The 26,623-nt window shown below is 40.2% G+C and overlaps 1 pseudogene; it reads left to right on the forward strand.

The window, feature by feature from the left end:
• Window positions 1-3,956: 3,956 nt before the first annotated feature.
• On the forward strand, window positions 3,957-25,952 carry LOC109674547 (metaxin-3 pseudogene; annotated as a pseudogene).
• The last annotated feature ends 671 nt before the right edge of the window (window positions 25,953-26,623 follow it).

Consider the following 26,623-nt stretch of genomic DNA (forward strand, 5'->3'; position numbering starts at 1 on the left):
GATTTCTCCTCTGTCAGGCTGACCTGGTATCATAACATATGTCATCCTACCTATATTTACTGGTGGGTAGAGTCCAGCAGACCAATATTATCACAGAGGACTGGGCCCTGTCCTGGCCTCTCACCTCCTCTGAGAGGATATGAGGAAGTGGACACAGCATGGTTCACCCACAGAGTGAAAACAGACATGCAATCAGAAAGAGCACTGCCTGGTCACAATTCTATCTCCAGGCCTTTCTGCAATTTTCTACAGTTCTTTCTACTGTGAGCAGGACATTCATTCACCTGTACAAAAGTGCACCCTCCATTGCTGGCTGTGGGTATAGTTTAGTTGGAATGGATATGAAAAGAGGACCCTGTTTTGTGGAGTTAGCCATCTGGAATGACTTGATACACACTGAGACGTCCTTGAACAAGCAAGAGATTTGCCAGATTTGTCAAAGTGCCCCACCAGTAAATATGGCTCAAGGAGGAAGTGCTAACTAACTCCTGACAACGCAGGTTCAGTGATGGTCCAGAACAATATTCTTGGAGGCATGGTCCAATGTCAGGCCCAGGTCTGACCATCAGTGAAGGTCTCACCCCTCCCCAATCCTTGAAGATCTTCAATTAACAAGCACAGAGCCCATCTCTTGTCCAAACACCTCCATCCATAGCTAGCGATATGAATGTGTGAATGTTCATGTTCAATTGAGGTAGTTTGACAATATACACATATGTATTATATTAAGTATACATACACACAGATAGATCTATAGATCATAGATAGATAGATAGATAGATAGATAGATAGATAGATAGATAAAGGCCTTTATCATTTTATCTCAATTCCATTGTGGAACTCAGGCTTGAGTTTGAGTTGTGTGCCATTTTGGTAGTTGAATGAATGACATGTTCTTGGTGTGTGGCCCTGACTGTCCTTGAAGACAACATTTACTTCCATTAGCCTCCAAAGTATGGAAATTACAGGTAGGCATCACCACAAGGTGGTCTGCATTATATTCTTTGTCTCTCTACTTCTATGTTTCCTTCTCTGTGATTGTGCATTAGCTACGTGTTCCTCATGTTCCTAAGAGTCACAGGGAACACAGCCACTCTGGAATATATAAAAGCAAGGACTTTCTTGGTAGCTGACGCCAGGATCATCTACAATAAACACATAGGGACAGTGTCAAGGACAGGAAATATACAATACCTGAGCACAGTCACACACCTGCTTAAATGAGGGTCCATGTGTAAACCCACCTCTGTCCCCTCAAAATTGTAAAATTAGCTGGCTAGATCTGCTCATGGCAGATGTTGCATAGTGTGTGGGTGTTACCATGTCCACTTTTCCACATGGACTGGGCAGGCAGGTGGGGCAGCATGTCAGTAGACCTTGGGAGTATTTACTCAGTAGAATAAAACTTCAGAGAATAAACTTCTTACACCACTCAGGATCAATAACATTGTAGAACCCAGGGGGACCAGGCAGTATATTCCAGATCAACCTCAGCAAACTCATTGCTCTGGAGAACCTCCAGGGAGAAGGGGATTCAATTTGTGTCTTCTAACCTGCAGATGCTCAGTACCCAGGAACACCCAAAAGGAGGCTTAATCCAAATGTTGAGACTCGCATTCTCCCCAAACACATGATGCCTCTCAATTTTTGCATGTGACACCAAAAGTGACTCAGGGATGGCCAGAATAGTTGGCAAGGGACAACCAGTAGAATCTGACCCCCAAACTAAAGCAACAGATCCCTATCAATGTGTGTATGTGTTTGCAGAATATCTTTGGATATTTTGTCTGTGCACTCTAAGGCAGAACATTTTGCTGTTTGATACTGATTTAGTGTTTGAATTTTTGGTCATTTGTCCCAACCTAGATTGAAACTCCACCAGTATCTCTCTAAGAAGAGTTCTATGACAATAAAATTCCTGAGGCAGACACCTTGTGGCATTTAATGGACCATACTTGGACTGCCCTGCCCTGTGGAGACGCTGTTTTTTTTTACCCTATCCTGGGGAATTATGGATGTTTCACTACCATTGAGCATGTGCTGGATGTTCTTTATACATGGTGACCTCTGCTTCAAAACCCAGAGGAATCCCTAACTCTTGGCTGTGTCTTGCCAAGGCACAGTCCTGCTCTTTCCCCCTATTTGATTGTGGAGACTGGTGCATCCAGAAGAACCCTCTTAGGAGGTGTTTCCAGGATCCTGAGGGATGAGCCACAGAAGCTCTTGTCTTGGATCTGATGTGTAGTCAGATAACAAGGGTTTTGGCTCTTCTGTGTGCCCAAAGTTTCTCCAAGAGAATCATTCTGTCTTGGTCTTCACTTACCTTTGGCCCTGGCAAAGCACCTCCCCATTTTAAAGGAAGTTCTCTATTCTATGGAGTAATCTCTGACCTATCACACACCAGGGAGCTCCTGGAGATGAAGGAAAGCAGGCCCAGCAAGCTACCTTGGAAAGACTCACGTGGCTTCATTCATTTCTGAAATACAACATGAGACTTTACTATGTTTGGGCAGGATTCTAGGCACATAGTGTATTTCAGTAAAAGAGCAGGCAAATCCATGATTTCCTAGGCTCCATTCACATGGGAAGTTACCATGTAACACTAGGTGTCATCTCAGGTACAGTAGAAGTGACAGCCTCATTGACTCCACTAGGTATGACTCCAATGAGGAAGAAAGACCAGAGTACAAAATGAAAAGTTAATAGCTATTGTTTAAGAGGATATGTGCCAGTCTTGACTGGGGATATTTAGGTGCTGGGTTTGGGTAGCACTAGGCACAGCATGGGTACCTTAAATGCATGATTCCAAATAGAAGTCTGAGATTGGGCTGGGGGCACCTGAATTGAAAGGACTCCAAGAGAGCTGTGGGTGGGGTCCTGAACATTTGAGTTTACAGTGGCTGCTTGGGCCTCAGTGAAGGGCCCCATTGAGAGTCCATCATTCAAAACACAGCCTATCCCTGTGGGGCTTGCCTACACTGTTGCCCATCAGGCACCAGAGAATCTGTGAGGTGGCCTCCTCACTAATGGAGAGTAAGCTTTTCCCCAGCTGCACTGTAAGTGTTCTGAGGGAAACTTGTACAGCAATGGAATAGTGTTCCCTCTGACAGCCAACACACAATGCTTATGGAGATGAACCAGCTGGAACCACAATGTGAGGGAAACTAGCCCCATAGAGAAGCCAAGGAAGAGGACATGCCCTAATGGAGTTGATGTCCCAGAGGCAAGGGGGTTGAGGCACACATAGAGCAATATGTGAAGAATTCTGGATCAGGGAGGATGACTCAAGCCATTTAGCTTGGACCTTCCCCCCCCCCATGCAGGTTTTCTGCAACTCTCTCCCCTGTGCCTTTCCTACCACTGTCTGGACAGACAAAACATTTGGTCTGCTTTTTATTGTACTTTGGATAACAGAGTAGCAGGCACAGGATCCTAGCTCTTCCAAGTCCAATGGGTAGGACAAAGAAAGTCCAGGTGAGTTCTTTCATTATGCTGCCCTTTCTCTGCATCCAGGGATCAGCTATATCCTTGGAAAATGGCTCTACTAGTACTGGGAGAATTTTGACAATTCTGCCATGTTTCCCTGCCTCAAACTGACAACCACATACATGCAGCTACAAATGCCTGAAATGCAGGAGAAGAGCAAGGCCCAACTTTTCCTGGTTCATTGAGAATACTGGGTGACCAGTGGGGCAGTATATGAAGGTGAGGATCATGGCATGAATCTTTAGCACAGGAGTTGTCTATGTAGGCACCACCTTGTGCTACTTCTGGAGTTGGGCAAATGGAACAAGGATCCTGGAACCCAACAGCATTTGGACCACAGTCAAGTAAGGTTTCCTGCTGTGGGGTCAGGGCTCTGGCTCCTCAGGCCGCCTGGGGTTTTCTCTTATGTTCAAAAGCATCAGGCCAAGGTGGTCTTGTCTCCTATTGTAGCTGCATTAATAGGTCTGGTGATGGATCCCCAACCAAATGCAGAACCTCAGCCAACTTCTTCAGAGGCCCAAGGATTTGAGCCAAATCCTATGACAGGACCAACAATAACTTCTCCCAGGACTATGCCTGAAGACATGGATGTGCAGTGGATCAATGAGGACATTAAGCTCTTTGCCATATCTCCAGACCTGGTGGAGGAGCACTTCATGGCAGTGGATGATGTGAGTGGCTGTGCAGGGCAGTATTTGCAGGTGTCTTTCAGACCTCCTCTGTCCAGAACTAGCATTCTCTGGTCATTTTGATAACAAGGAGCAGCATGCAATGATCCAATCTTTAACAGAAGACCTGAATTCTACATTTAAGCAGTGGAGATAGTCACTGCAACAGGCTGTATGCACTCAGATACTTGCACAGAAGGGCAGCCAGGCACACATTTGTCTTCTGCACCAGGACCTCAGGATTTTGGGTTAGGTCTAAATTGACTGGCCCCACTCAATTTGTCAATTAGATAGGAGGTTAAAGTCTAGAGGTTTGTGTGAAAGGGTAGAGCAGGGTTCTGGGTTCTCCAGGTCCAGGCATCTCTGAGCATGACCATGAGGTGGACAGTACATGAAGACAGGAAAGGAGAAGCAGAAGTCATAATGGAAAACCTTGGGGTCAGAAATTATACCCCAAGGTGCTTGATGTGTCACTAAAAATACCCACAGTTTCTAAACAGCTTCCTTGGCTTTAAGCCCTGTTTCTCACTAAGTCAATTTAGTGACTAGGGGGAGGACAGCCATGATAATGGAACCTGAATCCAGGAAGCCATATCCCACACACATACTGTCAACTCAGTTTCTCTGCATCATGCATGTATAGGAGGGGCTGGGCAAGGGCATGGGGACATGGGGACATGTCACCTTGGTGACAAACTCCATGGAGCAGTAAAGATCAATGGCTGCTCACGACCTTCTCAGAAGAAGCTGAGAGCTGAGTGGCAGGCAAGGCACATACACCATCAAATCCAGAACTGAGTGTGTCACTATCAGCATGGTGTGACAAGTGAATCCCCATGTCTGTCTTCTGTAGCTTCTGCTATGTCCTCCTGTCTTATCCTCTTACATCTCAGTGATGAGGACCTGGTGAGGTCTGATCAATCCAGAGCTATAGAAGCTCACCCAAATTGTAGGTTCAAACTTTGTGAAATTTTTCATTTCTAAGAGAGGGAAGTTGTGGGCATTTGATTGGTAATGAAAATTCCCAGTAGAAGCCTATCTGATGAAGAAACAACATTTTGGCAGTTTGAGAACCAGGTGTGTAGGTGTCATGACTAGGAAGACATGGACTAGGGACATTCTGTGGATACCTGCTTATGTAAATCATTTTTTCTCTCCCAGTGGAGTGACAATTTTTAGTGTCATTTGGGGACCATTCAGAAGATACTCCATTGTAAGGCTGACCAAGAATCATAACACATGTCATCCTACCTATTTTTATCAGTGGGTAAAATCCAGCAGGCTGATATGTCACAGAGGTCAGAGTCCTGAATTTGGAATGCACAGTTAGAACCTCATTCCTTCATTAGTCTGTCACCGCCTCTGAGAGAACTCTATAAAGTGTAGGCAGCATGGCCCACCACAGATGGAAAACAGACCTGCAAATAGCTACAGCAATGTCTGGACCCACTTCTAGCTCCAGGCCTTTCTGCTCTTGCCTGCAGTTCATTCAGCTGCATCATTCTGGGAGCAGGACACTCTTTCACCTGTACAAAATTCCACTCTCCATTGTCTGGCTATGCATATAGTTTGTCAGAATGGATATGAAAAGAGGGCACTGATTTGTGTAGTTAGCCATCCTTAGTGCCTTGAAGCACTCTTTGGAGTCCTTGAGCAAGAGAGATATTTTTCAGAGTGACAAGTGCTCTACCAGCAAATCTGGGACCAGGAAGATGATAGAAAGGGCACTTTGTTCCACCTAACTCCAAACAATGCAGGTTCAGTGCTGGTCCTGAGCAACACTGTGGAGGCCCTTGTCAAATCCCAGGTTCTGTTCTGACCATTGTTGAAGTTCTTTCCCCTCCCCAATCCTTGAAGTTCTTGAAGTAACAGGCACAGAGTCCATCTCCTCTCAAACACCTACTTTAATACCCAGTGGTACAAATGTTTGTGAGAAGGTTTGTGTTCACTTGAGGTATCTTGACGGTATATAATACACATATATATATACATATGTCTGTATGTATATACATACACATATACATATACACAAGCCTTCTCAGTCATTTTATATACATGGTCTTTTCATGTGGTGAGCACTGTTTCCATACCAAGTGGAGTCCCTCACTCCTGGCTATGATTTGGCCATGAAGTGTCCTTCTCTTGTTCCAGTTTGATCGTACACACTAGTGTGCTCAACAGAACACCCTTATGAGGTGTTTCCATTGCCTACAGGGATGAGCCATACAAGCACTTGTCTTGATCTTGAGCCTGGTGTTATATAGGCAGCTACCTGGGGCTGTGGCTCCTCTGTGCATCCCCAGTCCTCCTGGGAGAATCATGCTACCTTGGGCCTCACTTACTCTTGGACTCAGCTAACAGTCTTCCCAATTTTAAAAGAAAATCCCCAATCTATGGAGTAATATCTGACCTATTAAGCAGATTGGTTGCTCTCAGGTTCTGAGGAACACAGCCCAACCAAATTATCTGGGAATGAGCCAGGTGGTCTCATTCATTGTACAATATAACATGAGATACCTAGTACGTGTGTACAAGTTTCTAGGAATGTAGTATATGTTACTAAAAAACCAGGCAAATCCCTGATGTCCTGAGCTCTATCCCTTTGAAAAGTCACTCAGCAATGCTATGTTTCATGGCAGATTCAGTACTTTTGACAGCTTCTGTGACTCTGCATGGTGTGACTCCCATGATGATAATAGACCAGACAACAACCTGAAAAAGTGAGCTGCTGTTGTGTAAAGAGAGTGGGCACCTGTATCAAGACTAGATACTTTTAGGGGATGGTTTCTGTAGGAGTAGGCACACATGGGGCCCCAAAACTGTTGCAATTCTGACTAGAGGGCTGTGGTCTAGACATTCACCTGAATTAAAAGATATCCAAGAAAACTGTGGGTGGTATCCCCCTGTGCACCTGAGAGGGAGAGGTATTTCTAAAGCCTCAGTGAAGGCCCTTTTGAGAATCTATCATCTACATCATAGCCTATCCTTGTGGGCTTGCCCACTCTGTTGACCAAGAGGCTCCACAGAATCTGTGAGGATTCTCTGGAGAGATTCTCTAGTGCAGAGTCTAGTGAATTCTCTATTGGAGAGGCACCTGACCATAGAGATTCCTGGAGTGCTCACAGTCAGGCTTGGCATGTCAATTGAATAGTGTAATTGGCAGACAGCCAACACATATTGCTTAGAGAAATAACATAGCTGGAACCACAATATATGAGGGACACCAGGGCCAAGGGGAATCCACGCAGGTGAACATGCCTTAGTGGAGTTGACATCACAGAGACAAGGGGGCTCAGAGACACACAGAGCAGTACATTGACATTCCCTGAACAGGGGAAATGTGCTCAGACCATTTAGCTTTGGCACTCTCCCATGGTGGCTCCCAGCATCTCCCTCTTCTTTGCCTTCCCTGCCACTGCCTGCAAAGACAAAACCTTTGGTCTGTTCTTTCTGTCTTCTGAATAGGTAGGGATGGGCACATTATGCCTGTTCCAACAAATTCATTCCAGCAGTGCAGGGAAAGGAAGACCAGTTTCCTCATCTGTTCCCCTTCTATGTGCCTCCCAGTGCCCTCACGTACATCCTTCACACATGGCTTAACATATACTGGGAGGTTTTCTATGAACCTAGTGAGTTTCACTGCCTCACACTGATGGTGGTGTACTTGTATTTTCATATGCCTGGTTCAGAGGAGTAGCACCTGGCCCAACATCTCTTGTTCCAGTGGGAGTTTCTGAAGCCCAATGAAAGACTATGAAGGTGAGAATCCTGGATTTGAATGTCGAGCACATGAGGAGTGGTATGTATAGGGCCCCACCATATGGACTTCCCATTTTTTGAGGTGGGCAAGGAGGAATGAGGAGCCTGTGCCTCCACAACATTCAGACCATATCTAGGCTGTCTTCTTCTATGGGGTCAAGGTTCTGGCTTCTCTGGCAACTTTGGTATTTTCTGATTTTTGAAAGCATCAAGGTAAGGTATTTATATGAGAATCTTGTCTCCGCCTACAGTGTTTTTAACTGCTCAATTGCTGACTCTTCAACCAAATGCAGAGCCTGAGCCATATCCCAAAGAGGCCCAAGGTTTTCAGCCAAATCCTATGCCAGGACCAACAATAAGTTCTCCTAGGCCTATACATGAGGACATGGAGCTGAAGTTGATCAATGATGACACTCAGCTCCTTGCCACATTTCAAGAACATGAAGAGAACTTCATGCTAATGGGTGGTGGGAGTTACTGTTCAGGCCAGGATGACATGAGTTCTCACCTCTTCTGTTCAGATGTGGCATTCTTTAGTTCATAGACATTTTTCCCATCGGAAGATCCTTCCTGCCCTTTCCTATTCCCAGAAAGGATGAGACAATTGAAGAGGAGACTTACTTTCATTTTTCTTAGTTTGTTTTATTTGCTCCTTTTGTTTTTGTTATGCAAAAAATGAGTTTATGAAAATTACTACTGTTCACATATTTACTGACTCAATAATACATTATTGCAATTTCATCAAATAAAAGTTTCTGAGTTTTCAAATTGCATAACATCATTTGCTATAAGTAACCATAAATTTCTTTACTCTTTGATATTAGATGCCTCACATGATAGCATTTTCTCCAGACCTGGTAGCACAGCACCTCATGCTGACAGATGCTGTGAATGGCTCTGCAGGGCAGGGTGGTTGCAAGTGTCCTTTAAACTTGTTCTGCACACACCTGGCATTTCCTGGCTAAGAGCCATTTTCCCATTCAATTATAGGAGCACCCTGAAGAAGGCCATTTTCTTAATGCAAAACTTCAGGTCAACCTTTGGACTGTCGATATGGGCTCCCTCCAGTTACAGTGTGAACTCAGGGATGGTCTAGAGATGCAGCTATGCACACATTTTTCTCCTGTGCCAGGACCTCAGGCCTTTGGTTGAGGCCAGAGATGGCTGACCCACACCTTTTGTGAGTATAACATGGAATTTAGAGTGCAGAGCTTTGTGTGAAATAGATGGGTGCTGTTTTCACCAGGCCCAGGAGTCTGTGAGCATGACTGACAAATGGACAGCTCCCTGATTGAGGGAAGGACTTTGAGTCACACTGGATGACCTTGATATCAGAATTTATAAACCAATTGGTTGCATTTGTCATTAGAGGGGGTCATGGATTCTGAACAGCATCCTGTGTGGCATGAAGTCCAATTAGCCTTCAATATGGTGGACAGCAATGAAAAGTGAACCTACATCCAGGATGGATGCCCCACATACCTACTCTCAACTCAGCTATTCTGTATCATCAAGGGGTGTGAGGGGCTGGGCATACAGGGAACCTCCTAGATGACACACAGCTCAAGGGCCCTTCACTGGCTGCTCAGAAAGAGTTGGTTAATGAATGGCAGGTACATGTACCATCTAATCTAAGAGCCACTGGATGACCACAATCTGTACAGTATGACACATCAACATCCATCTCTGTATTCTGTGGCTTCTGCCTTTTCCTTGGAGGAATGGGTAGTGGCAGTTCTCTCCAGGGTCATGAAAGCTCATGTCAGTTTTTAGGCAACTCTTAGAAAATTCATCGTTTGAAAGAGATTGAGATTCATGAACATTTTCTTGGTAATCAAAATTCTGAATAGAGTCTGATCTGAAGAAGAGAAAGAAGCTTCTCTTGAGCCTAAAATTAAATAGAGGGGAAAACCAGTGTATGAATGTCAGGGCTGGCAGGACCCTGACAAAGGATACTCTGGGAAGGACTCCTTAAGCCAGGCTTTGTTGCTTTACCATGGGAGAAAAAGTCAGTATGTGTCTCCAAGGGACCACTCAACAGCTCCTCTTATGGTAGGCCTACACAGTTGTCATAACACTGGGCATTCTACCTATGTCTACCTGTAACTCCTTTCCACCAGCCTGAGATTGTGGCTCAGAACAGGTTTCTGATAAGGGAATTTCAGATCCCACCCTTATTCTGCCCCAGGGTTGTCACCTCTTGGTGAGGACAAGAATTGGAAGCAGCATGGGTCGCACACAGAGGGAAAGCTCAGCCCCACAATCAGCAAAAGCAGATGCCTGGTCACAACATAATCTCTGAGTCTTTCTGCTGCTGTCTGCAGTGTATGCTTCTATGTGGCTCTGGGAATAGGACCTCCCTCACCTGCACAAAAATCCACCCTCTATTGTATGCCTGTGTGTGTATAATTTCATTTGGATGGGTATGCGTTAGTTGTTTTGAGTACCCTTGACACTCTGTTAGGATTCCTTGTGCAAGGAACAGGTTCCTAAGAGTGGGAAGTTCTCTACCTGTGAATCTGGGACCAGGAGGATGACAGCAAGTGCTCTTTGTGCTAAATCCCTCCCCAGTAGCTAGGATTAGCCCTGGTCCTGAGATACTCTGGGGCCCTGTGTCTACAGCCAGGCCCTAGTTTCCAACATTAGAGATATCCCTGCACCTCCATGTAACAGGTCTTCAAATCCTAAGCAGCTTGTCAAGCCCCTCTCCAAAAACATCCACAGGAACCCAGTGTTATGAGTGTGCATGTACATTCATATGCTCATATAGAGTTTTGTGTGAGTGGATGCTTGTATCTGTATGAATACACTGGTGATTTTCTCTGGATTCCAATGTGTTACTCAGGCTTGGGTGAGCTGTCTTTGATTTCTTAGTTGTTTGAGAGAGTGGGTCTGGGTACATAGTTCAGGCTGGATTTGAATCTGAGATGCAATTCCCTTAGCCTCCAAAGTGTGGAGATTACAGGTGTGAATAACCATACCTGGAATGCATTTCATTCTTTGTCATTCCCCTTCTTACAATTCTCCCTCCTCTCTGTTAGTGTGTTAGTTTCATGTTGCAACTGTCCTCAAGGTTAATACACTTCATCAGGCAAGTAAAAGTGAGGACTTCCTAAGTAAGAGAAAAAAGGATGATTCCTAGTGAGCAAACAAGGAGTATGGAAAAGAAACAGGATGCCCTATGACCAATGCAGAGTCAAACAACTGGTTGGAAGGAGGGGCCAGGTGTGAACCGGGGTCTCTATCCTTAAAGTTGGGGCACTGGTGTGCCAGGCCTGGCATATGACAGGATGGTGGAAAGTGTGGATACAACTGTTTCTAGATTTCCACCTGGAGAGGACAGGTAGATGGATCAACATACCAGTGGACCTTGAACAAGTTTTTTCTGAGGCAGTGGCTTAGGTGAGAAAATCTTTACAGATGACCTTACTTTAGGCATTAAGGACCACAGACAACATAGAACCCTGGTACTCAGGCACCTTCAATCTCAAGCAAGTGGCTCATTTCACTCTACAAAAGTCTCATTCAAGTTTCCTATTTTTCCATGTTTGAACTCTTTTCTTGGTCCTCATCCATAGTGGTTGAGCCCTGAAGCAAGGAGATCCTCAAGGCAGGCAAAGGGACAATATTTTGGACTGCCTTTTGCCTTTGCTGATGTTTGAGGGCATCTTCTTTGTCCCCACATTTATAGGCATCTACTGATATTACACTACCCCCAGCAGTGCTGGATATGCTTTTCACATAGTGAGCACTATCTCAATAACTTGATGGTTCCCCACTAATGGCTGTGACTTGGTAATGCCCTGCTTTGCTCTTGTCCTGAGAAGAGAGTATATACCATGTGCTCAGTAGAAACCTCAAATACTGTGTTGCCAGAACAAAAAGTGATGAGTGCTGGAAGTTTTTGTCATGGGCCTAATCCTCTGAAGTAAGCTGCCAAGGGCTTGGCTCTTCTTGTGCTTTATCAGTCTCCCTTTTAGAAGCTCTCAGCCTTGGTCCTCACTCACTGGTGGCCTCAGCAAAGCACCTTCCTGATTTTTAAAGGATTTTCCCCATTCCATGGAGAATGTCATTTCAAACCTAACTGTAGCAGATCAGAGAGCTCTTAGTTTACTGAGAATCCCAGACCCAGTGAAATATGTGGGAAGGAGTCAGGAGACCTCATTTTTTGCACAAATATATATATTTGAGACCCCTACTGTGCGATGGCAAATTCAGGCCAAGTGTGGTGGTACACACCTGTAACCCATGTGATCAGGAAGCAGAAGCAGGAGAATCTCAATTTTGAGGTCAGTCTAGAATAGTAGAACAGAAACAAAAGTTGAAACCCAACTCATCACCTAAGCTGGAGGCATGGCTCAAGTAATACACCCCCTGACTCAAAAGCATGATGACCAGAGTTCAAACACTGCTTCCACAAAAGCAAGAAAATCCACAGAATGACAACAATAACAAAACAACTAACCATGTAGAAGGCTTATCTTGGAACTACTTGAAGAAAATTGTGTGTTGGAAAGAATATTAGATAAGACAATGTGCTGGTGTTCAATTTTGTGTGTATAATAATGATATTGTGGTTATGCAGCCAAGTTCACTTAGTCATTAGGAGATAACTTATTCAATGATTTAGGAATGTTAACCTTGGGTAAGTCAAGTTGAAAGATCAATTAGTTAACCAGATAAATAGTTAATTTTACTATTTGTGCAACTTTATGAGGTGTTGAAGTTTTTAAAAATAAAGCATCAGGGGAAAAAATAAGGCAGGGCAGAGAGGCTCACTTCTATAATCTCAGCTACTTGGAAGGCTGACATTAAGGGCATTATGGTTTAAAGCCACCCTACACAAAATCTTATCAAGCCTTATCTCTACCAATAAGCCAAGTGTGTGGTTGTATGCTCTTCTCATCCCAGCTATATGGTAGTCATAAGGAAGATCACTGTCCTGGCTAACCTGGGAAAAACTGGAGACCCTATTCAGAGAAACAACTACAGCGGAAGCACTGGGGGCATGGCTCAATTAATAAGAGCGCCTGCCTAGAAAGGTTATGGCCATGAGTTCAAATGCCAGTACTGCCAAGTAAGAACTAAAAAAAAGAAGGAAAACTTTCAAAATAATCCCATCTATTCAAACACATTGCAGAAATGGTTTTGTGTTATTAGAATACAAAATAGAGCAATTTTTAAAGGAAAAAATATTTTAAATGGCAGTGTGCAGTATAGACAAAGCTCAAAGCAAATGTCTGGAATGAGGAAAAACTTACAATAGTTGGAGTGAATTCAGGGGAGAAAGAGAGCTGTCAAGAAGCTCCGTGTGTGCAAGTAACCCAAACCTCCATGGTACCCATGATTGTTGAACCAGTGGTCCTCTCGCAGATAAAGGATGAGAACAAAGCCTGACCTTGGTTTATGGACCACTACTGTAGCTAAAGGGAACATAGTGTGCAGAAACGTTTTAATATGACTGCCCCTAGGACCTACGCTTTCTGCCCTAGCAGGGTAGGAAGCTTGTGGCAAGAGGGTGAGGGTAGCAGAAGGGACAAGGAAGGAAAAGGCAGAAGGAGGAAGTATTAAGGTGTTATGACTGTCAGCACTCTTTGCTTCTACTAATTTTTATGACTTCTAGGAAGTGATCCACAGACACAGTGAAACATAAATTCCCTTTGTTCATCTCTGCATGGGGCTTGATTCTCCTTTTTGGGACATGATTTTGCCTCTTGATTTTTCTTATACAAAACTCAAAGTTCCCACCATAGAGCAAACAAAAGATTTAGGATCATTCTTTTTTTCTTAAATCATAGGTCCAGGAAGATTGTTCTTTCACAAGCCTGAAGAGAAGTTCTGTGATTCCGGCTGTGCATGAATTGATGTTCGGGACAAATTATTGAAAACTCAGCATTTCTTATGTAGTGAGAGGTGAAGTTTCCTAACTACAGAATTAAGCTTTGGAAATTCATCTATCTTCCTCTAGACAGGAAACAAATCATGATACATTTAGCATCTAGTTTATGTTTTTTCTGCAGCATAAATATTCCATTCTCCTCAGCATATTATTTCTTTCTCAACAAATTAAGGAAAATTTAACAACATAAACCTCTGTTTTTGCCCACACCAGGGTCCAACACATAATTCAGTATTGATATTCTATCTGAGGAAGATGGACTCTTTCACAGGGAAATGGAAACTATCTTTTAATTATCTATGCTTTTTCCTTGGGTGAATTTTTTTTAACTTATTTACACATAGGCATTGTATTTCTGCAGTGTCTGGACAACAGCTTTCTTCACCACTAAAAATAGATTTATTGGATAAATCTTTGGTATACAAGCAGCAAATAGCTTAGTTCAGCCTTACTTGTCTTACTTCATGAGTTTTATAACATTTTAGCTAGGTCAATGGCTTAAGATAGTTTTCTAACTTTTCTGTTTGTAGTTATGGGTTGATAATTGAGTGCAAACTTTTCCTGGGCCTTTTTGGTTGAACAATATGAGAAAACTGGTCAAGAAAGGTTTTGATACCTACTTTATTTGAAGAGTTGTGACATCATATCCTTTCTTTCTATGTCTCTTTCCATTTCAATCTTTCGATCCTTTCCTCACCTGTAACTTCTCTATCACCTCATTGCTAAGGAGAGAAGCCAGTAAAATTTCTCCAACTGTTTACTATAATAGGCTTTGCAATTGTTCCATATGCTTGAAATGCTACAGAAAGTATAAAAATAAGACAAGTGATGAAACTCACATGTTTTCTTCAACAATAATAAGCCTCAAGTGGGAAGGAATAAGTCATGAAAATAGTTTCCTCCAGTCATTCTAAGGATTGAAAAAAATTTTTTGTACTCTTATCTCACACTTATGTGCATTAATTATTGTTTTAGCAAAATATTTTGTTGCTGCTTAGAGAATGTTGACTTCTAGAAAATATATTTTTATTTCATTCAGAAAAATTTGAATAATATTTAATTTAGTTTTCTCATTGGAACACAGAGCAATATCCACTAAAACTCAGAGGAAAGCAAGGAGCCTTGGCAGTCAGTCAGTGCACTCCTTACCTGTTTCATAGAACCCACATACAATATCATCAACTAGGTGAAGAACTGAATTAAAAACCCTTCCAACAAAGTCTTTTTTTTTTAATTGTTTTATTATTCATATGTGCATACAATGCTTGGGTCATTTCTCCCTCCTGCCTCCATCTCCTCCCTTACCACCCACTCTGCCCCCTTACTCTCTCCCCTACCCCCTCAATACCCAGCAGAAACTATTTTGCCCTTATCTCTAATTTTGCTGAAGAGAGAGTATAAGCAATAATAGGAAGGAACAAGGGCTTTTGCTAGTTGAGATAAGGATAGCTATACAGGGAGTTGACTCACATTAATTTCCTGTGTGTGTGTGTTACCTTCTAGGTTAATTCTTTTTGATTTAATCTTTTCTCTAGTTCCTGGTCCTCTTTTCTTATTGGCCTCAGTTGCTTTTAAGGTATCTGCTTTAGTTTCTCTGCGTTGAGGGCATCAAATGCTAGCTAATTTTTTAGGTGTCTTACCTATCCTTACACCTCCCTTGTGTGCTCTCGCTTTTATCATGTGTTCAAAGTCCAATCCCCTCAACAAAGTCTTTAATAGGACTCTTTGCTGTTCCGTGGTCCTGAGCAAGAAATTTGCAATTCTCCTTTGAAAACCTTCAAAATGAGCCTGAGCACAATCACTTGTGATAATATTTACATAAACATTACTAGGAAAGCCAAATTGTTTTTTTAAACAAAATAATTTTCTTCCCTTGTTAAGGTACTAGACCTCACAGAACAGACTTAAAATGTTTTTAATAAATGAGTTATGTAATTCTTATGCATAGGAAATAAATATTCCTACTTTACTTATGCATTTATAGTATTTGTTTATTTATTTATTTGTTGGTCCAAGAAGAGGTGGACTTGAGCTTATCTTACTTCTTAGTTCTTAGTACACTGTAATTATATCTTCAAAATCTTACTCATATGCACTCTGACCTTAAGTCTTTGTTGTAATTAAAAATGATTATAAGGAAAAATGTCCTTGTATTGTGAATCATTTTCTTTCCTTAATTCTTTTACTAATTTCTGGTGACCATATAAATTGTCTTACATAAATATAACATTTAGATATATAAATATAAATACAAATATCTCTATATAACATTAGTTATATGAATATTGTTACACATGGTTAGTTCTATCTATTTGTATGTCTGATGCATATTAATCCATCTATCATATTCTACATATTCATTCCCTGTGCTCCACTCTCTATGATCTATAGTAATTTCACAGAGAATACTTTCAATTAATAGCCCATTAAGAACCCATTAAAACACTTTTCTTAGATGGGATAAATGAGTCAAAGAGCAAACATATACCTAATTATTTTGAACATGTTCAGAGAGTTTTGAGAATGGAACTCCCACCAGCATTGCACCATTAGTTGCCAAAATTTGGCATCATTTTCATACGTAATTTTTGTCACATAATAAGGTCATATGAACTCTTGTTAAAAATTTCCATTTCCTTTGTTACCAGTGACTTTGGAAATATTTTAGTATGTTTTCTGGATTTTGGGTCTCGTCATTTTTAACCCGTAACTGATGCTTCATACCTGTTTTTCCAATTATTCTATCACTTCAATTATAACTCTTTTTATATGCCTTCATTATTTTCAATATTTTGATGATTTTTCTGCCACACAACCACATCAGCATCTCTGAGTTGTGGATTCTGAATACTGCAAGCATCTTTTATGTCAGTCCCTTGTCTACTTATCTCTAATGCCTTACCCTGAGCAAACATTGTTGATTTTTCTCCATATTTTCTCTGTTGTCAACACCCATTTTTCATCTTCTAATTTGGGACTTTGCCCAAGCAATCACCAATATATTTACATATAATTTCTTCCATTTGCTGTATTACTTACCTACTGCCTATCTACCTATGTAAAGGCATAAGGAAGGGACATATTTATGTACTTCTAGTGAAGCACTTTTCTTCATAATCTGATGAACGATTTTTTCATTTCTCTATTGTATTGGGTATGAATTTCACATGTCAGTTTTCAACACACACTCATACATCATTTTATTTTACTGGCCTATTTATTTGTTCCTGCTCCCATATGATATGAGCTTTTCTTTAACTAATAAAATTAATTAATTCTTAAAAGCTATTAAGACAAGCCCCTGCTTTTTCTTCTTATTTACTAAAGTTCATTTACTGATTTTAAAAGAATCTCAGTTTGTTACAGGTTCATGTTTGTACAATGAAGACTTAAAAATCATTATTTGTGGTGCACTTGTCTTCTTCCATGTCTAATTTCATATTCTATTCTAGTTCTTCCTTTTTACCTTGTTCAGGATCACATAGGCTTTCTTTTCTCCAGCATTAAAAATAAGCTATTTATCCTTGTGAAAAGTTTACCACAAGAGAGAGAAAGGAAAATGCTTTGAAAAAAGAAGGCATTATGTATAATTAGTGGCTCATCTCCTTCCCTCAGGATTTCAAGTCTATGACTCTGAAAGAAGTCATGAAGTCTTCATCCTCAAACAAATAATGGAGTAGAACCTGAATGCATCTAACATAGAGCTAGCCATACTGCAGCCTGGTGAGAATTTCCACATATTCACAAAGGAAGAGCTCAAGGGGAATTAATCAAGAACATCTAAGGAAGAATGATCCTCAGAACTTCTCTGGACAATTCCAGTTCTCTTAATTGCCCTTAAATATTATTTCCATATCTTATTCTATGTAAAATCTCCAGTGTATGTGCATTTTATAGTATCTGTATATGAAGAGAGTTCTGAAGTAAAGAAAAAAAATTTATACCTGCTATTTAGAGTGGAGTGTAGCTCATTATTACATTTTATTGTTCACTTAATGTCCATAGAATCAGTAGTAAGGTCCTTTCTTTAATTTCTCACATTGGCAGCATGCTTCTTGTGTCTTTTTCTTTTCTTTTCTTTTCTTCATTGTTTAGTCTGGCTAGGTGTCTATCAAATTTACTGATCTTTTCAAAGAAACAGTTTTTGTTTTGTTAATTTTTCCTATTGCTTTTTGTTTCCAACATATTGATTTGTGCTTTACTTTTTATCATTTCTTTACTTCTGCCAAGTGAGCATCTGTCTCATAAGTGCAAGTTTTGGGGGCTGGCTTTGGGTAGGACTGGGCAAACCCTGGGTCCCCAAACTCTTGGGATTCTGATACAAAGGCTGAGGTCTTGGGCTTACCTGAACTACAGAGAAGCCAAGAGACCTGTGGGTGGGTTCCTGAGCACTAGAAGTGGTGCCAAAAACACACAATGGAAAAAATACAGCCTCTTCAAGAAATGTTCATAGTAAAATTGGATATATGCATGCAGAAAACTGAAACTAGTTCTGTGATTCCCACCCTATAGAATATCAACTCAGAGTGGTTTAAAGACTTAATGTAATACCTAAAACATTAAAACTAGTGCAGAAGAGTAGGGAATACAAAGGAACTACTAGACCTAGGCAAGAACTTAATAAATAAAAATCCAATGGTTTACCAATTAAGAGAAAATACTGACAAATAGGAAGACATGAAATTAAGAAGCTTCTGGGAAACAAAAGAAATGGTCACCAGATGAAAGAAGTAGTCCCAAAGAAAATCTTTCCCAAGTGCACATCTAACAAGGGATTGATAACCAGAAAGTACAAGGAGCTCAAAAATCTAAACTCCTCACAAAAATCAATGATGCAATGAAGAAATGGGAAAATGAATGGAACAGAACTTTTTCAAAAGAAGCAGAGCAAATGACAAAAAATAAAAAGAAGAAATGCTCAACATCTCTGACCTGAAGAAATACAAATCAAAACCAAATTAAGATTCCAGTTTACTCCCCTAGAGTGGCTATAACAAAGAACACAAACAACAACAAATGTTGTGGGGGGGTGTGGAGAAAAATGAGCCCTCACATACTGCACATGGGAATGTAAATTAGTGAAAACACCATAGAAAATAGTGTGGAGGCTCTTTCAAAGCTAAAAATAGAACTGCCATGTGATCCAGCAATACCATTCCTAGGGATATATCTGAAGGAATGTGAGTCAGGTTACAATGAAGACATCTTCACACCCATATTGATTGCAGCATTATTCACAATAGCCAACTAGTATGGAAACAGTTGATATGCCCCAAAAGAAGGAAATTTTGTCATTTGTTGGTAAAGGGATGGAACCAGAGGTTCATATTCATATTTTGTTTTGTTTTTTGATGGTACTGGAGTTTGATCTCAGGGCTCTATGCTTGCTAGGGAAGAAAATCATCATAAGTGAAGTTAGGCAGATTCAGAAAGCCAAAGTCCACTTGTTTTCTCTCATATGTGGAATAAAGATCAATACAAATAAAAAGCAATATTATATATAGAGAGAAATATAGACAGAAAAAGTACACAAAACTTGGACTTGTAGATGAGACCAAGAAAGGAGGAAAAGAAGCTGAGAAAGATATCAATTAATAATGAAGTACATCACATCTATGTAAGAACAAGACAAAGGAAACATGCTGAAAAACATTGACCACTATTCTAAAAACAATGCAGAATAAGGGGAAAAGGAAGAGGAAGTGTGGTGGAGGGTCTTACATTGCCTTAAGTACTGTGCATGTACAGATATAAATCCCAATGCAAAGTCCCAGTGAACAATGAACAGACACATAAAAAATGAAGGAAAAAAATGAAAAACAGGTAATGCTACAAGGAGGTCACTAATGGAAGAGGGAGTGTAAAACAAGGAAGTAGAGAAGGTGAATATGATTGACATACTTTGTATACAATGATGAATATGGAATTTTTAACCTGTTGAAATCACTATAAGAAGAGTAGTAAGGTAGAAAGGAGAAAAGCAGAGGGAAAGTATGAAATCAGTTTATAATACATACATACATAGAAATGTTATAAAGAAACTCCCTGTATAGGTATCTTAAAGAAACAAATATCTTCTTTTAAAACCAGAGGACAGGAAGGTAAAACAGGTGCTGTGTGAGGGTTGGTACAAGTGGGAGGGGAAAAGATGTAAGGAAATGGTGTGGAAGGTTGAATATGGTGGAAATATTATGTACTCATTTATGAAAATGGAAAAATGAGACCCATGGAAAATATTCTAAGAACTGGGAGATTGGGGATAAAGTAGAATAATGGAGGGATGAATTTAACTATTTTATATTGAAAACAGTTTTGTAAATGTCACTATGTAAATGCAGTACAACAACATAATGAAAAGAAAAATAAAAATAAAGTTATATACCATATGAAATAGAATATGGAGCTGGAAGTTGTCACAGATACCAGTTCTTCCTGGGAAACAAGAATTTGGGGTGGTAATGGATGAGAATGAATGTGGAAAAAGTAAAAAAAGCTGAGAGCAGGGATGGGAGCCAACATCCCAGAGGAGCAGAACTAGCACCTAGAAGAGGTGTGCTGAGGCACAAAGGCTGAGAGCAGGGGTGGGGCAACAAGCCAACCTCCCAAAATGGGGCCCATGGTGGATCCCTGAGCTGGTCTTTTGGAAGTGAGGGAGATACTCAAAATTGAATTGCCACACCTTGCTGGAGGAAGAGATGACCAGATATAGTTGCAAATACAAGGCAATGCAGCTGCTGCTTGGTGAAAACAAGAGCTCTGACCACCTTGCATTGACTGGAATGAGTTACCTCAGACCCCATTTGCAACCTGCCCTGTGGACAGAAGGAACCAAATACTGCTCGCAAGCCAGTCACCTGGTGAGAAACTTCAGAGTTCCTGCTTGTAATGTACAGCCTATAAGACAAAGGAAAGTTGGGAGAAAAAAAAGAAAAAAAATTCCTTCAAATATTTCCACCTATTCCTCACAAAACCCAAGATACCAAGAGCCAATATCATGATTGGACACCAAAGGAATAATTTCAAAACTTTTACCAAGCAGACTGTACATTATGTTGTTGGCATACCTGGTCTTTTTCTTTCTTTGTCTTTTTTTTGTATTATTAACTTTACCATCACTATTTTCTTATCCCTTCTCTTACCCTCTTCATGTTCCCTGCTTTTCTTGTGCTATAATCCATTCTTCCTCTTCCCAAGTACTAGTTCTGCTCCTTTTCATCAACTCTTGACTGATATTTGCCTCTCGCTACTATCCTTCCCCAACCTGTCACCACATTACCCCTCCCTCTTATACACTGACTACCCACTGACTAGCCTACTGTACCAAACATACACACCACTGGCCCCTACAATATCTCTCACAAGCACCTTCCAGTATAACAGTGGAAATACACCTCAACACTCTCACAGGCCACAAAACCCAGCAGACCCTATACTCCTTCTCCCACCCACCCCCTTTATTTCCCACTTTTTTAGTGCCACCTTTACTAATTTCCCAAATTCCTATATGTAGGCTAATAATCATAACAACCCCCCAAATCCCACTGTTCATGGATATTATCACCAAAGTATTTTCTATATAATATGTAAACAACTTGTCTGGCATTGAACTTGTGACTTTGCTATTGCTAATTTAAAACTCCAGGCAAGGGAGTTTTACATGTTTGTACAGCATGTCAACGTAGCTCACAACCAAGTCAGTCAATATACAAAACCTAAATCAAGGGAAAGAATAAAGGTAATTAAAACTACCAATTAGCCAATCAAAAATATAGATGCACAGAAGCAACTGCAGCAATGGGGAGACAAAGAGGGAAGGAAATTACATTCCTAAAAACAAAACAACAAGCATTGTATGCACATATGAATAATAAAACAGTAAAAATTTAAAAACAAAAAACACAAAACAATTTAATAGAGGATATAGTGGGAAATGAAGAAAATGAATACCAAGTTCCTAACCACAAGAAAACAATGATAAATTTCAATAATGAGTCCAGTAAGGCCCACAAAAAAATCCCTCAAAGAAGAATCATGGAAGAGATTACTGAGAAATTCATGAAGATCCTAGACATGGTTAACTAAAAGGTATAAGATATACTCAAGAAATTTCAAGACACCACAAAGAATAACATGAGAAGAAATGGAAACAAATAAATGAACATAGATAAGACATCAATAAATACCAAAGTGAAACAAAGGACAATATAAAAAAGAGATATATGAAATAAAGAAGACAACACAACACAAGATATAAAAGGGGAATTGAACAAAGATTTGGAAAAACCTCAGAAAATCGAATGAGACAGAAGTCGTGTAAATAAAAATTCCCTTTAATCAAATAAAAAACACAGAGGAAGACCACTCCAGCAGACTAGAACAAGTGGAAGACAGAATAGAAGAGCTCAATGATAAAATAGAAATCAAAGAAAAAACAGAAGAACCCTTAGTCAAACAACACAAAAGCTGTGAAAGGAATATGCAAGAACTCACTGACTCCTTGAAAAGACCAAACCCAAGAATCATGGGCATTGAAGAAGAGGTGCAAGCCAAAGGGACACATAATATATTCAATAAAATAGTAGAAAAATTCCCAAATCTTGAGGAAGATTTGCCCAGTCACGTAAAGGAAGCCTCCAGGACACAAACAGACTTGACCAAAATAGAACCTGTTCATGGCATATTATCATTAAAACAACAAGCACAGAGAATAGAGAAACAATATTAAAGACTGTAAGAGAGAAAAAAATAACATATAAAGATAAGTCCATCACAATAAAAGCTGATTTCTCAACAGAAGAGTTAAAAGCAAGAAAGGCATAGAGTTAGGTGTTTCTGGCACTGAAAGAAAATAACTTCAGACCAAGGATACTCTACCCAGAAATATTATCATTCAAAATTGACAAAGTAATCAAAATCTTCCACAGTATACAGAAACTAAAACAACACGTGACCACCAAGCCACCACAAGAGGAGATTCTAAAAGGAAATCTTCACACAGAAGATGAAAGCAAAGAAAACCATGAGTGGACTGGAAGTATTAAAATTCAGGAGAAGAAAAAGCAAGTAATAAGAGAGTGGCAGTGACTTGGCTGACCACAATCAAATCCTTAAACCACAAAACAGCAAAATCACCACATACCTACCAATATTAACACTGAATGCCAATGGGCTCAACTCTTCCATAAAAAGACCCTGTTTGGTAAACTGGATTAAGAAGGAAGATCCCACAATATGTTGTTTACATGAGACCCATTATATTGACAGAAATGAACCCTGGCTTAGGGTGAAAGGCTGGAATAAGATTTACCAAGTCAATGGCCCCCCAAACCAGCCAGGAGTAGCAATATTTATATCAAAGTAGATTTCAAACTTACATTGGTAAAATGAGACAAAGAAGGTCACTTCATACCAATAAAAGTGGCAATGTGACTCATGTTATTACACAGGCACCTGCAAACCTATGAATATTGAAGCACTACTCACAATAGCCAAGTTATGGAAACAACCAAGATGCCCCAGTAATGACAGATTAAGAAAATGTGGCACTTATACTCAATGGAATTTTATTCAGCCACAAAGAATGAAATTTTGTCATTCAAAGGTGAATGGATGGAACTGGAGAGTATAAACTTAAGTGAAATTTGTCAGGCTCAGAAGGACAAAAATTCCATGTACTCCCTCATATGCAGATTGTAGACCTAAAACTAATGTAGTAACATTATTTGACATGGGTCACACACTAAGGGGAGACTGTACACTGGAGGGATACAGAACTGGAGGGAAGGAAACCAAATACTTGATGTGCTCACTGTATAGGAATGAATGTAGTCTTCTTCAATTGGCAGGGGCCACTATGGGTAAGGGACTAGGAAGCAGTGAAGAGGTCTGGTGGAGATTAACCAATTTGGGTGGTAATATATATTTGCTTGGAAACATCACAAGGAATCTCCCTGTATAGCTATGTTTGTCACAAACTAGCAAAAACAGTATGATTTTCTTATCTTTTATGCTTTTTATTCTACAAAATTGGGAATGAGAGGGTAGAACAGATTCTGTCTGTAGGTGGGGGGGATCAAATGTATACACATGTAAGTAAATGCAAAAATTATAAAATTAAATTAAAATGGAATAGTAATAAAAATCTATTAGACGATCATAAAAATTAATGAAAAAAAAAAGCCAGGACTGTAAATAAGTACATTGTTTGTGGGGGTATTTATGGAAGGGGAGTGATGAATGAGGGAATTGAAGGTGAGGGAATGTTGTTGACAAGCTTCATATACATATACATATGAAACAGAACTCTTGCCATTGCATTAAGTCGAGTGGGAATGTACTTGTGCAGGGAGGGGTGAGAAGGTGGGGCAATCGAATCAATGTAAAATGTAAAGCTTTTTGGAAGTGTCACAATGAATTCCCCTCTACAACAAATAAATCCTAATAAAATAGAACCAAACAAAAATATGAAAAGGGAAAACTGGAAAATGCGTTGTCTCCAGTAGACTTTGAGAAGCTGCAACATATTTCTGGGGATCTAAGATGGCCCACATAGCCACAGAGGTGTGTGCACAGCACAGAGACTCTAAAATGTGCTAACCCATAGCTTTGGTTGGATTTAAGGCTCTATGCAAGCAGGAAATGAAAACTAAGAAAGTTGTAAATTTCCAGAGCATGCAGGGAATCACCAGTACACCCAAAGGACCCTCAGCAAAGGTTGGAAGACAAACTGGTTCAAATTTGTCTTCAATTTCCTGTGCAATCATTAATTGGTAACTAACAAAGTAAGTGGAGACTATCACAGTTGCACATGAAAATAATGTGGATCTAAAAGAATTAGTCCAGGGAAGACATTAAATAAAGATTTAATAAGAATAGCAGCAATAACAAAACCGTGGTGAGAAGTGAATCTGATTTTAATGGTTCCCATTTTGTGTTTCTTAGTATATGTGGAAGGCTCAAGAAAAAATATGATAAAAAATATTAGCCATTTCACATATTTCCCCACAGCACTGTGGTATCATGGCAGGCTGGGATTCTGGTCAGTGCCTGCCTTGAGCTCACTTTTGTCAATTAGTCACAGCCTGGCTTGTGACCCCGCATTGGCCTGGTGGAAGCATCGTGTCTCCTCTGTCTGGCTCCACATTTTCTTAGCTTCCAAATCCATGTGGGTGGTGGAGGTAAAAACCCACTCATCTTGGCATCTCCAGGACCACTGGGGGGACATGGTCTCTGAAAGTCAGGAAGTTGAAGCAAAATCTGGGACTGAGAGCAGAGAAGGGAGTGGGTGGGACCAAGAAGGAAAGCTGCTTTGCACATTTACATTATGTACTCAGTCTAAAATGTTTTACTGCAAACTGTTTCGGGCACCCTTGAAACTCAATGTGATAGACAGCAACTTCTTATTCTTACATAACAAGTGTATCACAAAGTCACAGCTTTCTGATGACCAAGAGGTGATGTACTAGTTTCTCAGCCTGCAAAAATACTAAATTTTTTAAGAAAACAGAAATGTAATGCTGATTATGAACTCTTCACAAAGCAAGGGGTGGATAAACTGGCTTACATTGTTCTCCTTGAGGAGAAGCTTCTTCTTGCTGTGCTTCACACATTCTGGGCTGAGGGTGACAATTACTTTACTGGTACAAAGCCATGGCTTGCCTCACGAATTCCTTTTCCCTTGAGATTTCCCTTGAGTTTAGTACTTCCTGGAAGGATGTCTAGGGGAGAACTGAATAGGATTCTCCTGACAACAGGAGAGCCTCCCCTCTATCATGCCCAAGAAGTGGAAGCACAGATATACAGAGATGCCAAGGAGTGCCTAAATCTTTTGTGAAACAGATTGGGAACATCTCAGTTTTTCTTTGGAGGTATGCCTTCTACGTTGGATACCTATGTGTTTGGTTTTCTTACACCTCTTTAAAAAGTATGGTTTCCTAACATTCAGTTACAAGAACATTTGAAACAGCTCTCCAACCTGTGTCACTTTTTTGATGACATCCTAAACAGTCACATTAGGATTAGTCTTAGAGATAGATGACAATTTTCACCAAATCCCTCAGCTTCCTCCTCGGAAACTGCCAACACTCAAATTTACTCGAGCAGAGGAAGAGAGTAATTTCTTACACCAGATATCACCCTGACAGCCAGCATGATTTGTAGCTTAAGTCTTATGATTGTCTAGGTAATTTCTTATATTGGGGATGTGAAGGCAAAAAGAAAATACTGCTCCTAGATATCTGGAAAACTCTAAAACAAAAGGAAATTTCTATGACATTTGTTTTGTTTTTAATGAGGAAGCTTGTATTCTAGCTTGGCAATGCATTTTAAATAAAGGTGAATGGTAAATAAATGTGTTGGGGAGAAACACATTGTACTGTATATATACAGAAAAAGCTGCCTTAATCTTAATAGATTTTTGCCTTTGGTTCACATGTTGATGACAAAAGCTACAGATCTGTTCTGAAGGTTTATTCCTAGTTTATTCAAGTTAATTTTTCAGTTTATTAACTTAGTTTTCTTACACCTACCTAAATACATAACATATGGCTCTCTGGCTGTGACATTTTCTGTTTAGAAATTGGATACTTATTTTAGGAACTAGGAAGAATATAAATTATTTCAATAGAAAAGTCTGTATTTAACTTTAAAAAGTAATGAGGAATGTGCTTTTTGATTGTGCTCGTATATACAGACATATATCTATATCGATTGATCTATCTATCTACATGCATCATTGTACAAAGAAATAAAGAATGAGAAAAATTTTCCACAAGAGAATATGAATAATAAATTATCTCTCTCTTTTTTATCA

Source organism: Castor canadensis, chromosome 9 (assembly GCF_047511655.1).
Source record: "Castor canadensis chromosome 9, mCasCan1.hap1v2, whole genome shotgun sequence".
NCBI lineage: Eukaryota > Metazoa > Chordata > Mammalia > Rodentia > Castoridae > Castor > Castor canadensis.